Here is a 19,405-nt window from a genome sequence, read left to right on the forward strand (position 1 = left end):
AACGTGTTTTCCCTATGCAATTTCCCATAGATACTATTCATCGCGGCTACAGCCCAAACGGCTGAACGGAATTACACCAAATTTGGCAAAGTTGTAGTCCTCGGTTCAGACTCGTGCCTTTTGCTTATATTGTGTAAATTTGTTCAGTAGTTCCTGAGAAAATGGCAATTAAAAGTACATATATATCTATGGCCTCGGTGGATCCACGCATCTTGCGTGGACTATAAGCACACCGTCCTGATCACGCGCTGAATGCAATCGGCTGTCAGGTGGTTGTCAACATTCGAAACCAGGAAGTATTGGCAGCCATTTTGTGCCTCGGTAGAAGCGAGGATCTAGAAATTAGTGGAACAAGTGTTCAAAATGTATAACACAGGCAGGTAAAAAATATGTTGTCCCTCTAGACATACTGAGGGGGTCCCACAAGGACCCCTAGGGCCCCAAAAATGATTACTATATTTTTTAAAAACAGATAAATGTGCGCTGGGTGCATTGATCCTCCGTAAAAAAAATTAAAATGAAGCGCGGGCTCCTGTGCTTGTTCAAAAGTTAGCTATCTGGGTAGGATAAATCCTGTGGTCTAAAATATTGCATTTGAAGCGGGGGCAGAGAAAAAAGGGGGGTCCCAAAACGTGTTTTCCCCATGCAATTTTCCATAGGAGCCATTGATTGTGGCTATAATCCAAACGGTTGAACGGAAGTATACCATATTTGGAAAAGAGGTAGTCCTCAGTTCAGACTCATGCCTTTTGCTTAAGTGGTGTAAATACGTTCAGTAGTTTCTGAGGAAATTACAAGTACAAGTAGATTTATATCTGTAGCCTCGGTGGATGCTCGTATCTTGCACGAACACTAAGTGCACCGTCCCGATCAAGTGCTGAATGACAATTGCCTGTCAAGTGGTTGTCAACATTCGAAACCAGGAAGTGTTGGCAGCCATTTTGTGCCTCGGTGGAAGCGAGGATGTAGAAATTAGTGGAAGAAGTGTTCAAAATGTATAAAGGAGGCAGGTAAAAAATATTTTGACCCTCTAGGCATGCTCAGATGGTCCCACAAGGAGACCTAGGGGTCCCAAATTTTTTTTTCTTCTTTTTAATAACTGAGAAATATGCGTTGGGTGCATGGATCTGCCATTAAAAAAAAATAAAAAGGAAGCGCGGGCTTCAGTGCTCCTTCAAAAATTAGCTACCTGGAATGGTCAAATCCTGGGGTCTAAAATATTACATTTGATGGGGGTTCAGAGGGGCCCTGTAGCCTAGGGACCGACATTTCTCTGTGCTACAAAATAAATGGGTGAGGGAGCTCTAAGGTATGTCTAAGTCCCGGAGATTACCACCCTACGGAGCTTTTTATATTTTGAGAGGGGGTCGCGTGGTCTTCATTCTGGAGCAGTCGAAGGCCTTGGGGAAAACTACCCTCAGGGGCGTCTCAAGTGATTCGGGTGTCCGTGTTGTAGTGCTGTTGTCACCCGGGTCTTACACGTATATGTGTCATTATGTCTGTGAAGTCCCACAACATGGCCAACATGGAAGGTCCGGGAAATCACTGATCCTACAGTCATCCAAAGTTGCAAACATAAAAGATGATGGACATGACGCATTTCTGCGAATATGAATGTTTGTTGTAAATTCAGTGGAGTGTTGTAGCTGTAGTAATACAGGGCTTTGAAATCTTTAGGATGTAGTTTTTGGCACTTTATAGGTAGCTAATATATATATACGTATGTGGTCATTCACATATACTGTCGAACTTGGTGCTGAAAATCATTGTTCGAGGCTGGGAGTTGCCTCCACATTCTGTTATTGTAGAGTAATGATGTAAGCTACGCCTGCCTGAAAATGTACTGTAAATACGGTGCTCATGTAAATTGCTGATATATTTTTGGGTCTACTTCGCGCTATATAAATATACTAAAAAAAACACAAAACAATAAATAGCACACACTTATAAATTGATTATACAGTTTCTTTGCAGTATTGTAATGATCGACTTTGTACGTTCGTATTTGTAGAATGAGCGAGGGTAAGTTATATAATCGAAGTTTTTATTATTGCAGAGGTAAGATGATTGCATACGTTGTTTTTTTGCACAATATAATGTGGTAGGGCGCAGGAGCTGCATTTTAAACACATAATAAATACACAGACACAGATAGATAGTTGAAGTGGGTACAGGCACATGCGCTCGACTCCATTTTATTACGTTAATGTTGGTAACAAGTCGAATAGTAATCATGATATCATACACAGTTATTCAATCATAAACGGTTTATGAATTCTGCTGTACAAAGGTAGGATCACTATATGTGAAATAATACAGAGAAGATTCTATCGTAAAGGGTTCATGAGTTGTGGTGCACTGAGTTTGGGGCAGTTTGTGTGGAGTCTGCGATGATGCGTGGTTCAGGCAGAATGCACTAGTCAATATGTGTTTTGAGTATTGAATTTTGCCTTAACAAGGGCACATGGCGATTATTTACGGTGTACTGGGTTAGTGGTATGTCTGGTGTTTACCGTGTGCTCACCCTGTGATGATGCGTTGTCTGAGCGGGCCGCACTCAAACCATTCACTGTTGCATACTGGACTATATGAACTTTGGGGGGGAAACTAGCATCGATGGTTATCAATTGCTATGCAAACTAGGTGTACTGATTGCTCCCCATAACAAATTAAACAATTCCACTTCACGCAGTGCATTCTAACCTTCCCAAATTGGGGACGTATGTCTGGTGGCGATGTTGAAGGTGATACCCCAGAGGTATTTGGTATTGCCCGTGGTGGAGATACATTATGGCACAATCTTCTACATTCTTTGTGAACATAGTTCACAGGATGCAGTGATTGAAGGTGCTTGCGCATACTAACAGTGCAAAAGCACTATTTTTGTCTCTGCTCTAAATAAATCAAGCTGAATTTAATGCTGTCTGTAGTGTAGATCGAAAGGTACATTTAAGTTGTGAACCCTACTGTCCGCAGTCTACATCGAATCCAGTAGTCAGTACAGTTATTTTCACTTATTTTAACAAAATCTGAATACATACAATATAATTGTCTCTCCATTAAATAAATCAAGGTTGAATTCCCTACTGTCTATAGTGTAGAAAGCTGAATTCAGGTTGTAAACCCTGCTGTCCGCAGAGTAGATCTTAGGGTGGACTGCATTATCTGCAATCATGATTGAAATGAAAAATAGAACATGTATGTAGCGTAAATTTTATTATTCAACTAAATCTATAAGTGATATGAAATACATTTTTGAAGGAAGCATACTAAAGGGATATTGTGTAGGGTTTGATAGGTGTTATACTTAGTTTGATTTGCACTGAGTTAGTGGTACCACCTGAAGTAACAAGGTTCTGTGGAGCTGCGATGATGTGTGGTCTGGGCAGGCCGTACTGATAGTAATGTTTTTTTGTCTTGTGAATTCTGCCTTAGTAAGGCCACATGGCGATTTTGTGTAGGTTTGAGGGACATTACTTTGTTTGGTACTGCACTTTATAAATAATTAATAAATAATCAGTTGAATTCTGCCAGAATACGGCTATGTGGCAATGAATTATGGTGCACTGAGTTAGTAGTACCTTTGGGACTGAGTTTGTACACAGCCTGTGATGATACGTGGTCCAGGCAGACCGCACTGGGGATAATGTTTTTTGACTACTGAATTTTGCCTTAAGATAGCCTTGTTGTGATTATTTATGGTGTACTGAATTAGTGGTACGTCTGGTGTTTAGCGTGTGCTCATCCTGCGATGATGCGTGGTCTGAACGGGCTGCACTCAAAGCATTGACTGTTGCATACTGGACTGCATGCACCATGGATGGTAATCAATTCTTTGGCAACAAAATGTTCAGAATTAGATGATTCTTCCAGTGGTGTAGACATTTTTGTCTCCAAAAACGAAATTTGGGTTTTCAATGAAGAAAAAGTGAGGTTTAAATTGTGACCTATGCTGTCCACAGTGTAGAGTATCATTAAGTGTGCCTTTGCACTTGCAGCGTGAATTTTATTATTCAACTAAATCTATAAGAGATACAAAAGTAGTTCTTAAAGGAAGCATAAAAAAGGGATTTTGTATAGGTTTTGATAAATGTTATGCTTAGTTTGGTATTGTACTCTGCAAATAATAAATCAACAGTGTAATTAATTATGAGCTCTGATGACCACAGTGTATTCAGAAGGCAGCGGTTAGCAAGAGCCGACGACTGCGTGGTGTTGATTAGACCTGCACAGCATTGGTAATTTAGTTGTGCAGCCAGCGATGATAAGTGGTGCACAGAGTTAGTGGCACCTGAAGCATCAAAGTTCTGTGGAGCCTGCGATGATGCGTGCTCCGAGCAGGATGCACTGGTAGCAAAGTCTTTACAATCAAGTTTTCTTATAAATACTGGTTGTCCTTTCACAGGAGAAAGTTGCAGTAGATCTCCAAACACTATATGTTTTCTCGCAAATAAGACATCTGACTCAATACGGTCACGTGGCGATGAATTATGGTGCACTGAGTTAGAAGTAGCTTTGGCACTGAGTGTGTACCTAATCTGCGATGATGCATGGTCCGGGCAGGCCGCAGTGGGAGCAATGTTTTTTGCCTAGTGAATTCTGCCTTAATAAGGCCACGGGGAGATGACTTGTTGTGCAGTGAGTTAGTCGTACCTGAAGAACTCAGGGGCATATTACCAAGCAATAGCGATAATTATCGCTATTGCTTGGTTAGAGACAAAATTTTACCGCTGAGCGGCCTCGATTTTTATCGTAGATAAACCTTGGTATTACCAAGGTTTATCGCAAATGCGATAAAAAACGGCTGCAATGCATGAATATCGCTGAAAAGTCAGCGATATTCATGCATTACCGAGCTAATGCTCTTAGCAATGTTATCCACCTCCCATTGGATAACATGGCTAAGAACTGCTCAGGGCAGGTGTTAGCTTTTGGAGATATTCGCGCTTAGCGCGAATATCTCCAAAAGTTGGTAATAGGAGATAATGATGTTAGCGACTGTTTCCAGTCGCTAACATCTTGGCACGCCCACTTTGCATATCATTAGTGATAAATATTACTGACATGCAAAGTGGGTCCCAAGATGGTTGCTATCTCCTACTAGCTGTCGCTAACTGGTGTTAGCGACAGCTAGGTAATAGGGAGATCATTTTATCTCCGCTTTCTTGGCTTTTAAAGCCAAAAAAGCGGAGATAAACCCACTTGATAATATGCCCCTAAGTGTGTGTGCAAGCTGCGATGATTCGTGGTTCGGGCGGGTCGCACTGGTACAATGTCTCTTGCCTACTGAAATGCGTCATTTGAAATCGCCATTCCACCTGAATTGTGAGCACTCACAATGTAGATTGAAGGCAGTAGTCATCACAAACATCAAGAAATTCTTTTTGTCATATCCTTTAACACAATGTGAGGACATAAAGTACAATTATCTCTAATTTAAATAAATCAAGGCTAAATTTCATGCTGTCAGTAGTATAGATTCAAAGCTGAATTGAAGTTGTGAACCCTAATGACCACACTGGAGATGGAAGGCAGTACTCGATGAATGATTTTTTGTCACATACGTTAGCAAAATCTGAGGACACAGTACAATTGTCTCTGCCTTAAATAAATCGACGATGAATTTAATGTTGTCTGTAGTGCTGATGCGCTTCTAGTATCAAGTAGTGAACTCTGTTGATCGCAGTGTATATTTGAAGGCAGTACTTACTACAGACATTGAGGAATGTTTTTTGTGGCATCCATTAACAAATTCGTCTCTGCCTTACATAAATCAAGGCTAACTTGAATGTTGTCAGTAATGTAGATGGAAAGCTGAATTGAAGTTGTGAACCCTGCTGTCCATAGTGTAGATCAAAGGCATCTGTTGACACAGACATGGAGGAATGCTTTTTGTCACTTATTTAAACAAAATCTGAAGACATATAGTAGAATTGTCTCTGCATTAAATAAACTAAGGCTGAATTTCCTACTGTTCATACTTTGACAAAATCTGAGGACATAGTACAAATTTCTCAGCTTTAAATAAATCAAGACTGGATTCAATGTTCTCTGTAGTGCTGATGAGCAAATGGTATCAAGTTGTCAACTCTACTGATCACACTGTAGATCGAAGGCAGTACTCAGCACAGATACCGTCGACAGATTTGTATCACTTATTTAACAAAGTCTGAGGACATAGACTAGAATTGTCTCTGCCTTATATAAATGAAGGATAACTTCAATGCTGTGCGTAGTGTAGATCCAAATCTGAATTCAAGTTGTGAACCCTGCTATCCACAGTGTAGATCGAAGGCAGTAGTCGATACAGACATAAATCTGCGGTGTTGTGGCGCTGAGCTCGCAATGGTCCTGTATCGAGGAGGCATGTGGTCATGGCAGCAGCCACGTGGCAGGGTGCGGACCTGCACTGTGGCAGAGTCTGTTGTCTTTGCAGAAGAGAACCACGCCCAAGGCGTGAGCTAATTATTTATAGTCTTACGCTGATGTTGCGTATGTTGGACCAGCCCACTCCGCTTCTGCTATAAGGGGGGGGACAACACAGCTCCATGACCAAAATATTTCCCAGTGTCTGAGATAATATGGTTGCATCCACTCTGTGGCATACTACACGTATTAATGGTATATCTACACAGGGAAACGTTTTTGGTTTCTATAGTGCGTCGTGTATAGCATATCACCGGTAGTATTAGCATTGTGTACATTATTGTTGATGTGCGAATTCCTTCTCTTATACATAGTTGATTGCCACATCTCTGAACATTGAGCTAGTGTGCTGTGGAAGGGATATATTTTTTTGGGATGGTCCATTGTCCTGTTTTGCACTGCGTCTGAGGTAGTAGAGAGGGAGCGGTCAGGAGGGGTGGTTCTTGTGGTCCTGGCGCTAAGTGTTGTGATTTTGTTAGGTGTTGGAAGTTTATAATTAGTACCTCTATCACATACTCCTCTTCAAATATGGATATAAGTTAGATGTAATTTACGCAGTACATAGTGGACATGTTGATGTTAATTTGTTATTGGTAAGTGGAACTATTGCCTGATTTTTTTAGGTAGCATTACACATTTTGCTTCTTGTGAAAGTATGGGCAAATGGTGAACATTATAATTAGGAACTGTCATTTAAAAAACCTTTAAAATTCACTGAAAAAACCATAGGTTTCAGGAAGGGGATTGTTAGGAATTATCATTTAAAAAACCTTTGAAATTCACTGAAAAAAGCATAGGTTTCAAGCAGGTTACACTTAGGAATTATCATTTAAAAAAAACCTTAGAAATTCATTGAATAAACCATAGGTTTCAGGGGTGTTATAGTTAGCTGGACATTTCACACATAAAAAACCATTGAAATTCCTATGTTATAGTTAGTTGTACTAACTGTAACTCTCGCACCCGCAATCCACTGGTGATGATGTCACATATTACATCATTCATGACATGGTCAGTGACATCACTGATGACATCTCAAATGACATCAGTGACATTGAGGAGAACAAAAGTAAGTGCCAATTTGGATAATTAATGCTGCTGTTCCACATGTTCCTTACGTAATATAATCACCAAATTTGCCAATGCTGCCAACACTATTTTACCAACGCATTAGTTACTTTCCTCACTTACGAATAGAACATAAGGTGGGCGGCATCTCATTTCCTTGAATCAATCATAATTTTTATTTTTTATTTTACTTCATAGCTTTCTTTAGTTTGTTTAATTTTTTACAAAACACTTTTTCAATTTACAAATAATAACATACAAAATTATTCATTTAAGAAAACATTTACATCTCTTAAAACACTCCCTCTCTCTCATTCATACCAAAATTTAGTAAACCACTTGCATACACTAACATACACTCTCAGTAGACATTACAACAATTAATTGACAATGTTTTTTGAGAACAATCATGCACTGTTAATACAACTTAGCCATAGATGCCTAATTGCTTATGTTTTTCAGTTCATTAGTACAAATTAAACATTTCAAATCTTATGGCATATTATCCATACGGTCTACGCGTTTCGAACTCTGTTTACTTGGGAGTTCTCATCAGGACCAAACTGTAAGATATAAAGAGGGTAGCCTTGTTTAGGTTCAGTTCGCTGTCATTACAAAAACCAATTGGTAGCTCAACAGCCGCCATCCGCAGCTTACCTCGTTATTTAGTCACCTTAACTTGTGAGCTATATCAAAAAGAGAGACGACGCTGGACAACCTAAATGCAACAAAAAGATACTCTTTTTAGTTTGCCCACACCACATAAACTTGCTCACTAGTGTTTTAAGCCTAAATTTAACTCACCACTAATGGTTGTAGACCCTGTGGATAGATAATGGGAAGGCATTGGTTTTGGGCATGTCAAAGTTTGTGCTTTCAAAAACTTGCATGCTCAGTGGGATAATATTTCTCACCTTTTCTTATGTAGCCGGGATCCCCAGGTCTTTGCAATTGTTTTTTAAAAAGGAATTTGATGTCTCTGTGGGGATAATTATATTTTGTTTATTTGGTGCTGAGCAAAGGCCCATAGTATCTAGATAAAACACATGCGCCGAGTGTTTACCTTATTTAGCGAGACGCCATGCCGGGAGCCAGCTCGAGAATCTGTGGGGACAGAGTAATGCGTCTATGTTAGAGCGCAACTCTCAGTCTTGCATGGCAAACCGTATTTATCGCTTAAGCGGCCGGGCATACTGTTGACAAGTTTTACCTTCTGTTCTCCGTGGTGCCACTTTGTACGCTGGCTCCTTGGGGTCCGTGTGAGCACCAGTCAGGTTCAGATCAAGTGCGCACGCATTCCAGGAAGTGCGTGTTGATTATAAGAAAGGTTCCCACAGGTCCATTGTTTAAACAAGGCGGATTTGAGCGCCATGTTGGAAGGGGGTCAGGTTGGCGGTGCTCAATGTTTCTTCCACTGTTATAGCACATAATCATAGTTCTGACATTCTCATTTTAGATGCTTATATATTTTGTGTATTCGGCTCCACAGTGGCATATTTTAGAAGTGGTGTGTTCACATGAGTTTTGATGAATATTGTCGTTCTAATTATAGCTTATACATTTCAGATAATTCATTCAATCCCTCCATGGCAGAATTGAACCTCACAATTGTCATTGCTTCATATCGAGATAGTTTTGCATCCAAATCTCCGCCTCTATTGTCATTCTCCACCTTCATAATGACAGTCCAGCGTAAGTCAGTCTCAGTATGGTTTTTCAACTGCCAATGTTGAACAAGTGGAGCGTTTGGAACCTTCCTTTTAATTCTGGATCTGTGTTGTTGTATTCGAGTTTTAATTTCCTGGTTCGTTTTCCCTACATACAGTAAGTCACATGGACATGTTATTCCGTAGATAACATACCGTGACTTACAGTTGGTAAATTTTTCATGTCTCCATGAAATGGTTTTGTACTTGAACACAATTCCTTCTTCTGTTGTGGCGCAACAATTACAGCTACCACATTTGTGGTGTCCCTGAATTGGTGGAAGTCCCATCATGTTTCTTAGGTTGGCCTGTTCTTTAGAGGGAATGGCCGCTCTTATCAATTTGTTTGCTATGCTAGCCTCTTTTCGGAATGCAAACAGAGGTGCATTTGTGAATTCATCATTCAAATTTTTGATTAAGTGCCAATTGGATTTGATCACTTTTTTCAGTGTGTTGGAATTTGGGCAGTATGTGCTCACAAGCACCATGCGGTTCATCTTTTCCTTGTTTTTCTTTTCCAAGAGACATTCTCTTGGAGTCCACCATGCCCTTTTTCTGCTTCTTTTCAATAGTTTTTTAGGGTAGCCACGTTCAATCAAATTTGTTATTAATTTGTCAGAGTGTTTCATGAATTCATCTTTTTGGTAACAATTTCTACGGATTCGTAAAAATTGACCGTAGGGCAAGTTTTCTTTGAGGCTTCGAGGATGGTTGCTTTTGAAGTGCAATGATTTATTGCGGTCTGTTGCTTTTTTGTATAAGGTGGTAATTAGTCCCCCTTCCTGGGAGGGATAGACTTCGACGTCCAGAAAAGGCATTGTTGTTTTAGAATGGGTAAGGCTGAATTTTATTTCTTGAGTCCTGTTATTTAACCAATTGTGAAAATTGATCAGTTCTTCCTCTGGTCCGGTCCACACGAAAAAAATATATCATCGATATAGCGGATCCAATTGTTTATCCACTGGAGGAAAGGATTGTTATCGTAGACAAATTTGTCTTCATAAGCTGACATAAACAATATAGCCAGCTCAGGGGCGAATGGACACCCCATCGCCACGCCCCCTGTCTGAAAGTAGAAGGTTCCGTCAAAGTTGAAGTAATTCCGTTTTAATGCAAACGTAGCTAGTTTCATGATGAAGTCCGTCGGTATTTTCTGTGGTTTGTCTCTGGTATCCAATACCTGTCTGAGTACTCCTAACCCGTCTTCCTGTGGTATTTGTGTGTATAACGATGTGATGTCCATCGTTACCATCCAGTCATTGTTTATATCAAATCGGATTTCACTTAGTTTATTGATGAAATGTGTAGTGTCACTGATGTAAGATTTGACATTAGGTAGAAAGGGTTTCAAGAAAAAGTCCACAAATTTAGATATTGGCTCCATAAGTGACTCACATCCCGACACTATGGGACGTCCTGGGGGCGTTTTTTCATTTTTGTGAACTTTTGGTAAAATGTAGAACAGGGGGGTTCTAGGATGTTGAATCTTCAGGTATTCAGTTTCCTTCTTACCTAAGAAACCCAGTTCGGATGCTTCATCTATAATTGCAAACAGTTCATTTTTTAGTTCCAGTGTGGGGTCCTTGTTGATCCTGCGATAACAGTTTGCGTCATTCAATTGTCTGTTTACCTCATCCATGTAAAGTGTGCGGTCCCAGATTACAATGGACCCACCTTTGTCGGCCTGCTTGATGATCACCGACGTATCATTTTTTAGCGTAGTCAGGGCCATCGATTCTGATTTTGTTATATTGTGTTTCAACCATCTTTTTTCTTTTTCCATCTCCGAGATTGCGGACAATATAGTTCTTTCAAAAGTGATTACTTCTTTCGGTACTTTAAAATTTGGGGGGCAGAATGTTGATTTTTTCCTAAGGCCCGTTGTTTCATTTCCTTGATCCAGGGGATTTTCCATGAAGAAGGTTTTTAGCCTGATTTTCCTAAAAAACTCGATTGTTTCCGTTTTTAGTTTAACAAAGTCCGTTTTTTTAGTTGGAACAAAAGAAAGTCCCTTCTGTAGGACACTTTCTTCTTGTTCTGTTAGTGTTCGATCAGAGAGATTGAATATCAGAGAAGGTTTCGTCAATTTTTGTAATTTTGACGTCGAGTTGACATCTCCCATGGTTGGTTCGTTCTCACTTTGCCTCTGGGTTTGGATTGACCCCGTCCTAAAAAATTATTAGTGCCTTGTTGGTTCTGGCGAAAGGATCCTCTTCGGCTGTAATTGCCACGGGGGTCACTGTTGTCTCCCTCGCTTCCACTACCCGATGAGGAAGTATCTGAAAATGTGATGAATTTGTTTCCTGATCGTCCTTGATTATCTTGTAGATACTTCCTTGATTCTGGGCGTGTGTAGAAGTCAGATTGTAAAAAGGGGTAGACTTTTTCCAAATTGAAGTTTTTTTGGTCTTTCTCAAATTGGCTAGTTTTTTGGTTGATGGTATAATCTCTAAAGTCTCCGATTTCTTTATCTACTTTGTCAAGTAAAGTTTTGGCATCTGTTATTAATTGATTGGTAGAGATACTGGATACTAGAGTATCTATTTCTTCTAATTGGTCCTTAGAGAGTCTTTGTGCAGTTTCTATTGTTAGGACCATAAGGTCTCTGCTGCACTTTGTCTCAATGAAACTATACCCCTTCTTGTAAATTGGATCTTCTGTGAAAATGACAGGAATATTTTTTACCTGAAGTCCACTTGGGATGGTACCTGCTCTTAAGTGTTGGAGCAGGAAATGTCCGTGTAAATCTGTGCGTATTTGCTTTTTCCGGAGTCTCAATAGTTTGTCTGTTTCGTTTTGGTTCTGAGCATTAACACTCAACGAGGCTGATGCGAACAGCGGTGGAGCCGCCAATAATTTTTGTATGTGTTCTTCGCTATAGGCAAAGGTCTCTTTATCTGACATTGTTTGAAGTATGTTGTATTGATTTGCTATTTATCTTACACACCATTCACCATTTTCTCTTCACGACGCAGGACCAATTTCCTGTTCCTCCTTTGAGGAAATCACATTAATCATACAATTTTCATCCAAAAAAGTATCCACAAAAGGCTACCACACAGGCCACCGCCTGCTATATAACTGAAAAACACCACTGGGTATGGACTCCCAAGCAGCAAGGCCAAGTCACAGCCTAACGTAATATAATCACCAAATTTGCCAATGCTGCCAACACTATTTTACCAACGCATTAGTTACTTTCCTCACTTACGAATAGAACATAAGGTGGGCGGCATCTCATTTCCTTGAATCAATCATAATTTTTATTTTTTATTTTACTTCATAGCTTTCTTTAGTTTGTTTAATTTTTTACAAAACACTTTTTCAATTTACAAATAATAACATACAAAATTATTCATTTAAGAAAACATTTACATCTCTTAAAACACTCCCTCTCTCTCATTCATACCAAAATTTAGTAAACCACTTGCATACACTAACATACACTCTCAGTAGACATTACAACAATTAATTGACAATGTTTTTTGAGAACAATCATGCACTGTTAATACAACTTAGCCATAGATGCCTAATTGCTTATGTTTTTCAGTTCATTAGTACAAATTAAACATTTCAAATCTTATGGCATATTATCCATACGGTCTACGCGTTTCGAACTCTGTTTACTTGGGAGTTCTCATCAGGACCAAACTGTAAGATATAAAGAGGGTAGCCTTGTTTAGGTTCAGTTCGCTGTCATTACAAAAACCAATTGGTAGCTCAACAGCCGCCATCCGCAGCTTACCTCGTTATTTAGTCACCTTAACTTGTGAGCTATATCAAAAAGAGAGACGACGCTGGACAACCTAAATGCAACAAAAAGATACTCTTTTTAGTTTGCCCACACCACACCACATGTTCCTGGCACATGCCATGGAGATATATATATATAACACAAGTTGCCCTGATGTAGGAACTCGCCGCTGTGTGGGACATGAAAAACTCACACCATGCTGGCTCCCTCCAAAGTTTTAATTACGACATCTTCCTAACACGTTTTAAGGCCAGTGAAGAACAACAGTAGAAGCTGCTGCTACGATACTTGAGCACATGCGCTAATTATTTCACAGTTCTGTGTTTCTCTGATGGCATGCTGGTACCTGTAGTCTCTTTATGATAAATAGCGCAGTACTGCCACAGTGGGCACTGTAGTTCAGCCCTGTATGAAAGTACATTAAAATCCTAGTGGGCATCTGGGCGGAGAAGCAGGCAAATACTCTGAAAGTATATATATATATATATATATATATATATATATATATATATATATATATATATATATATATTGTTATATATATATATATATATATATATATATATATATATATATATTGTTATATATATATAAACAGCTTGGAGCCAACACGCAGCAACGTAACACCACGGTCTCTGAATCCGGATCAGAAACCTACTCCGAAGCGGATGAGCTATTGGACACCAGTGGCAGGAACATACTGACCTTCAAACCTTTAGAAGAATATAATTTTTTACAGTCAGGAATGACATTGCAGGCAAGACCACCGGAACCAACCTACGGAAGGGGAAGAGGCACTAGCGCAAAGGGAAAAAAACAAAGCAGGGGGGGGGGGAACACAAGAGGAGCAATGTCGCATGGGAGAACATCACGACAGACCAAGCAACAATGATGGGTGAGCCCAATTTGACAATTGTTAACCTTTCCTCTCATACTTTGACTTTGGCTGAGAGATCGGTATTGGAATTAGGCTTGACATTTTACCCTATGGCCAATTTCGATTACAGCCGGACTAGAGTTTTTGTCCGCAAATTGAAACTTATGAAAATGTTCATGCTCAAGTAAAAGCGGGCTCTAGACCAGAGGGTTGATGAACCGGGCTGGAGCACACAGGTGTCCAAAGTACTCAGTATACAGGATGTGGAGAGTCTGGCGTGTGCGATGGAGCTGTGTGGTGAAGACATAGATGGTTTGAATGACTCTGAAATACTTGAACGTATGGGACTCACTTTGGGTGGGTGCAATTCTACCAATCTCAGACCCAAATCGACCTTTAATCCAATTACACCACATGACAGCCTCGATACTTTTCATGACATGAATATGTTTCTAGTATTACCAGCTATTATGAGAAATTGCAGATGTGTAAGGAGGGAAGCCTACTAGTTGAGTCAGAGTATAGATTTCTATACATCAAGCACCCTGTGTCTCCTTGTTTTTACATGTTGCCAAAGGTGCACAAGAATGACACCAATCCGCCTGGCAGGCCGATTGTATCTGCCAACGGCAGCCTCCTTGAAAACACCTCAATTTTTCTGGACACTTTTCTCTTTCCGTATGTTCTTAACCTTCCCTCATACTGCAGAGACAGCACTGACTTTATCAGAAAGATAGAGGGTATCACGTGGGAGGACAATTTCTGGCTAGTCACCATAGATGTGGTTTCCCTCTATACGTGTATCAGACACCGGGATGGTCTCAATGCATGCAAACACTTTTTGAGGGACATATCCATTTTCCTTTTTCAACAAACTAACATGCTACTTGAAATGTTGGAATATTGTTTGCTGAACAATTTCTTCCTATTTGATGACAGGTGGTTCAAACAGGAGGTGGGGACTGCGATGGGAAGTTGCTTTGCGCCCAGTTATGCGTGTATGCTAATGGGGTGGTGGGAGGAGCAAGTGCTTTGGACCGATGACAACATCAACCTCACATGCCACATTGCCTTCTACACTCGTTACATAGATGACATTTTCTTGATCTGGGGAGGGCCCAAATCAGACCTAGACCGTTTCCTCAGCTCACTTAACAGAAATGATGTAAATCTCAGGTTCACGAGCAAGCAAGATCAGGGTGAAATGGATTTCCTTGATGTAACTATCAATATTGAACAAGGGGCAATACACACAAGCCTATATAGGAAGTCCACCTCAGGAAACAGCGTCTTACATGCCAGCAGTTACCACCCAACCAGTCTCAAGAGCAGTATCCCGTATGGGGAGTTTCTGAGAGCCAAGCGCAACTGTAGTTCCCAGACAGCCTTTGAAAAAGAACAGGTATCTATGACCGAGAGATTCAGGGCTAGAGGGTACTCCAACCAGGTATTGCTGGCGGCCAAGGAGAAAGCAAAGGCTAGAGACAGAGCGGCGCTCTTGGTAAAGAAAACAATGAAGCCCAGAGAAACCAGTAAAACCAATAATGTCAGGATGATCACCACATTCAGTGTAGAAGCAGACAAAGTGCCCGAGACACTCAAAAGGCACTGGCATATTGTGAAGAACGATCCTGTCATAGGGAACACAGTCAGTAAACAGCCACAAATTACATACAGGAAGGCGCGCTCTCTCAAAGACATGTTGGTCAGAAGCTACCTGGGGGCTCCCAAGAAACGCACTTGGCTTCAGGAACAGAAGGGCTTTTTTAAGTGCGGGAAATGTAAGGCGTGTGGGGCCTGCAAAAATGTTAAATCATATCCCCTGCCTACTGGAAGAACAGAGCTGATTGGTAAATTCATGAACTGTAACACTGATTTTTGTGTATATGTGATTGTATGCCCTTGTGGAAAGTTCTACATAGGGAGCACGATTTTTCCAATCAAGAAACGTATCCTTGAGCACATGAGGGCAATTAAGAATGGTGATATGAGCTATGCTACTGCACGCCATTGGACGCGATACCATAACAAAGATGTTAATTGTTTTTCGTTTTTGGTATAGACAGAGTACCAGCCAGCCCCAGAGGGGGTGACAGAGTGAAACAGCTACGAGTCCTGGAATCGCAATACATCATTCGTCTGGACTCTAAGAACCCCTTTGGCATGAATGAGGATGAGGAGTTACATGTCCATATCGGATGAGTACTCTACATGTAGGCCTGACTTCACCCCTGCGCTGTTTTTCTGCCTCTTTGAACTTTCTGCTGTTGTGATCTCTAATTTCCTTGACCCCGCTGGAACACGGAAGAGGGCTCTCTCCCCAATGTAACAGACCGGACATAGAAATTTCATAAAATAGCACAGTATACTAACCCATGTTTCGGACCCTGTTTAAAGTACAGTGGCCCGAACCCATGTCCACTTGGTCATCAAAAACCCCCTCGCTTGCCCCCGTAACTAATTTGTTGGGGAAATCCCACAATCAAGGGTTCCAACCGACCCCAATTCCCCTTTCGTTACTTCTTTTTGTTAATGCCTTCAACCTTTTAATTTTCGCACATCACACTCCCACCTACCACTGCACCCCACGTAGTAGAGCATCAAGAGGGTTGTAAATAGTTAGCAGAGGGGTTATATTTTTCTATACAACTTTGGCGTTGGTAACAGACTTGTTCCAGTGCCAGGTAAACATCCCTTAATTTTATTTCATTTTATTTAGAAACACCTCCCTTTCCATTCCTCCCTGTGAATATTGACCATAATTTTGTTTCTGTACATATTTTTCGGCAATGTTTACTCAACTTCATGTTTATCATGTAAATATGCGTATTTGCTGTAACAGGACCATCATTTTTTGCTAGTATTGTTTGGCCACTTGGCCTAAATTGCCATTCATTTATGTAATCTTCCCCGAGAATACTCACCATAATAATGTGTTCACATTATGCATTACCTGAGCAAGGAAACAATGTAGTCTATTTTCCAGCTCTATTGTAGTTTTTACTCGGATAATGGTCCCTTTTCACTGTTCATCACTACTGTGCACTTTAAAATGGTGGCTGTAACTGTATGCATTTGGCCAACGAGAAAGACCGCCTGGTCGAAACGCGTCGCCAATAAATACAATTTCCTATCTTACACGGATCCTGGAGTGCGAGTCTTTGTTTTCCCGGTGAATATGACTGGGATTCCTTTTGTAGATATATATATATATATATATATATATATATCTACTGTCGCCAGTAGGTAGTTATAGTTAAAACCTAGTTTCCATAGGAAATCCGCAACATTCTATTTGGAATAACTTTGGCGCCGGTGGACGAATCTTCGCGAATTTCTCCAAGAAAATGTCCTGCTCCGCTCCTTCCCTGAAACTTTGGGGGTGATTCGTGAAGGGGGGGCCGAGAAAAAAGGGGGGTCCCAAAACGTGTTTTCCCCATGCAATTTTCCATAGGACCTTTAGCCAGGGCTACAGCTCGAACGGCTTAACGGAATTACACCAAATTTGGCAAAAAGGTAGAGCTTGGTTCGCAGATGACTCTTTTTGTTGAATGGTGTAAATACGTTCAGTAGTTCCTGAGAAAATCTTAAGTAAAATCATAAGTATATCTAGAGGAGCTTACTGTAAGCTTACTGTAAGCTAACTGTACTCTGTACCTTCCCGAGCACGAGCTGAATGCTAATTGGCTGTCAACACTCCAAACCAGGAAGTGTTGGCAGCCATCTTGTGCCTCGGTAGAACCAAGGCACAAGAAAGCTGAAAACAAACGCGCAAAACACCCAAAGAGGGCAGGGTAGACACACCCTGACGCCCTAGGCCTGCTCAGGGTGTCCCACAAGGACCTCCAAGGCCCAAAAAATAAAAAATAAATTGTTAAAAAATCGCGGGGTACGCGTACGTACACGTACCATACGAAAAAAAAAAAAACAAGGGTTGCTTCTTTTTAAATTAGCCCCCGGGGGGACCAAATCCCGGGGGCATATTTTTAAAAAAGTGTGTGGGGGGCCCAATCCCCCCCCACACTGCCCCGGGGACTGCCACCCCCCGGGGCAAAGTCATTATCCTAGCGGGGGGCACACAGCCCCCCCGCAGCCCCGGGGACCGCCACCCCCGGGGCTTTTTTTCTAAATATGCGGGGGGCTCAAGGCCCCCCCGCAGCCCCGGGGCTTCATTTTTTTTTTAAACAACCTGTGTGGGGGGGCTCAAGCCCTCCCACATGCCCCGGGGACCGCTACCTCCCCGGGGCACTTATATGCAAAATATGGTGGTCCGTGATGGACCACCCAGCCCCGGGGACCACCACCCCCCAGGGCTTCTTAGATGTTGGGAGGGGGGCCGCGCGGCCCCCTCCTGGAGCCCTCAATGGCTCTGGGGACCGCCACCCCCAGGGCCGGCTCCTGCAGTGTCCCGGGCTACCTACCCCCGGGACTCTGCTGTTTGCTGTGGTAGGTAAGGGAGCCTCTCGGCTACCACCCTACCACAGCAAACTGCTTTGATTTTTTTAAAGAGAGAGCAGGAAACCTGCTCTCTCTTTCAAAAAACAAAGTCGAATGCTTTTCTATATGGAGAGCAGCATGTTAGCTGCTCCCCATGCAGAAAAGCAATGACGGCTCCCGCAGGATGCGGGGCACCGGCAGGGACCGTGGGGGGATTGGGGACCCCCCCACGGCCCCCAACGAGGAAGGCCAGGCCCTAGGGGATGGGGTACATAGGTTTCAGCCACGTTATAGTTAAACATTTGCATTTTAAAAAGTGTCATTCACGTTAACCTCCAAACACTTGTTGCAGCGCAAAATGAAATAAGAAGACAGTTTTAAAACCCCGTGTTGAATCTTTTTGCGCCTTGCAAAAAGAGTCCAGAAGTATTCCAAACGCTATGTGCAGGGTCCCAGTGACAATAAGTTGTTTTGGAAAACGAACTGCACAGAGAGGCGAGAACTGAGAAGCTATCAAGGTGCATTCTGGGGACTGTAGTACCTTTGAGATCACATGGTACTCAGTAGTCCTATGGGGTGCTTTTAAACAGGACATGACATTGCAGTCACATGACGAAGAATTTTACTTACCTGTGATCAAGGCAGATCAGATGTCGAAACGTGTCAGGAAATGTCATAAGCTGTCCTTATCTAATGCAGAATAAAAGCAACGTGCATTTGAAGGTTTGTGCTCTGCGTGCTCCTGTGTAGAAAAGTTCAAGGGAGTTGTCTTTGGATATATATATTACCTACTGGCGGTCGCCAGTAGGTATATATAGTTAGGATTTTTTCCCTATGGGTTTTTTGAAAATTCTATGTCTAATAACTTTGGCGTTTGTGGACGGAATTGGCTGACATTTTCTGGAAAATGGAACATTTTGTTTCTGAGCAGCCCCTGGAAATTTGGGGGGGGTTCGTCCAGGGGGGGCCGAGAAAAAAGGGGGGTCCCAAAACGTGTTTTTAACATTGAGTTTTCCATAGGGCGGTCTGTCGCACTTTTAGCCCGAACGGCTGAATGGATTTGCACGAAACTTGGCAAAATTGTAGAGACTGGTAGCCCGATGTGCCTTTTGTAGGTCTCAATATATGTGCTCCAGT

The sequence above is a fragment of the Lissotriton helveticus genome, chromosome 2_1 (genome assembly GCF_964261635.1).
Source record: "Lissotriton helveticus chromosome 2_1, aLisHel1.1, whole genome shotgun sequence".
Taxonomy (NCBI): domain Eukaryota; kingdom Metazoa; phylum Chordata; class Amphibia; order Caudata; family Salamandridae; genus Lissotriton; species Lissotriton helveticus.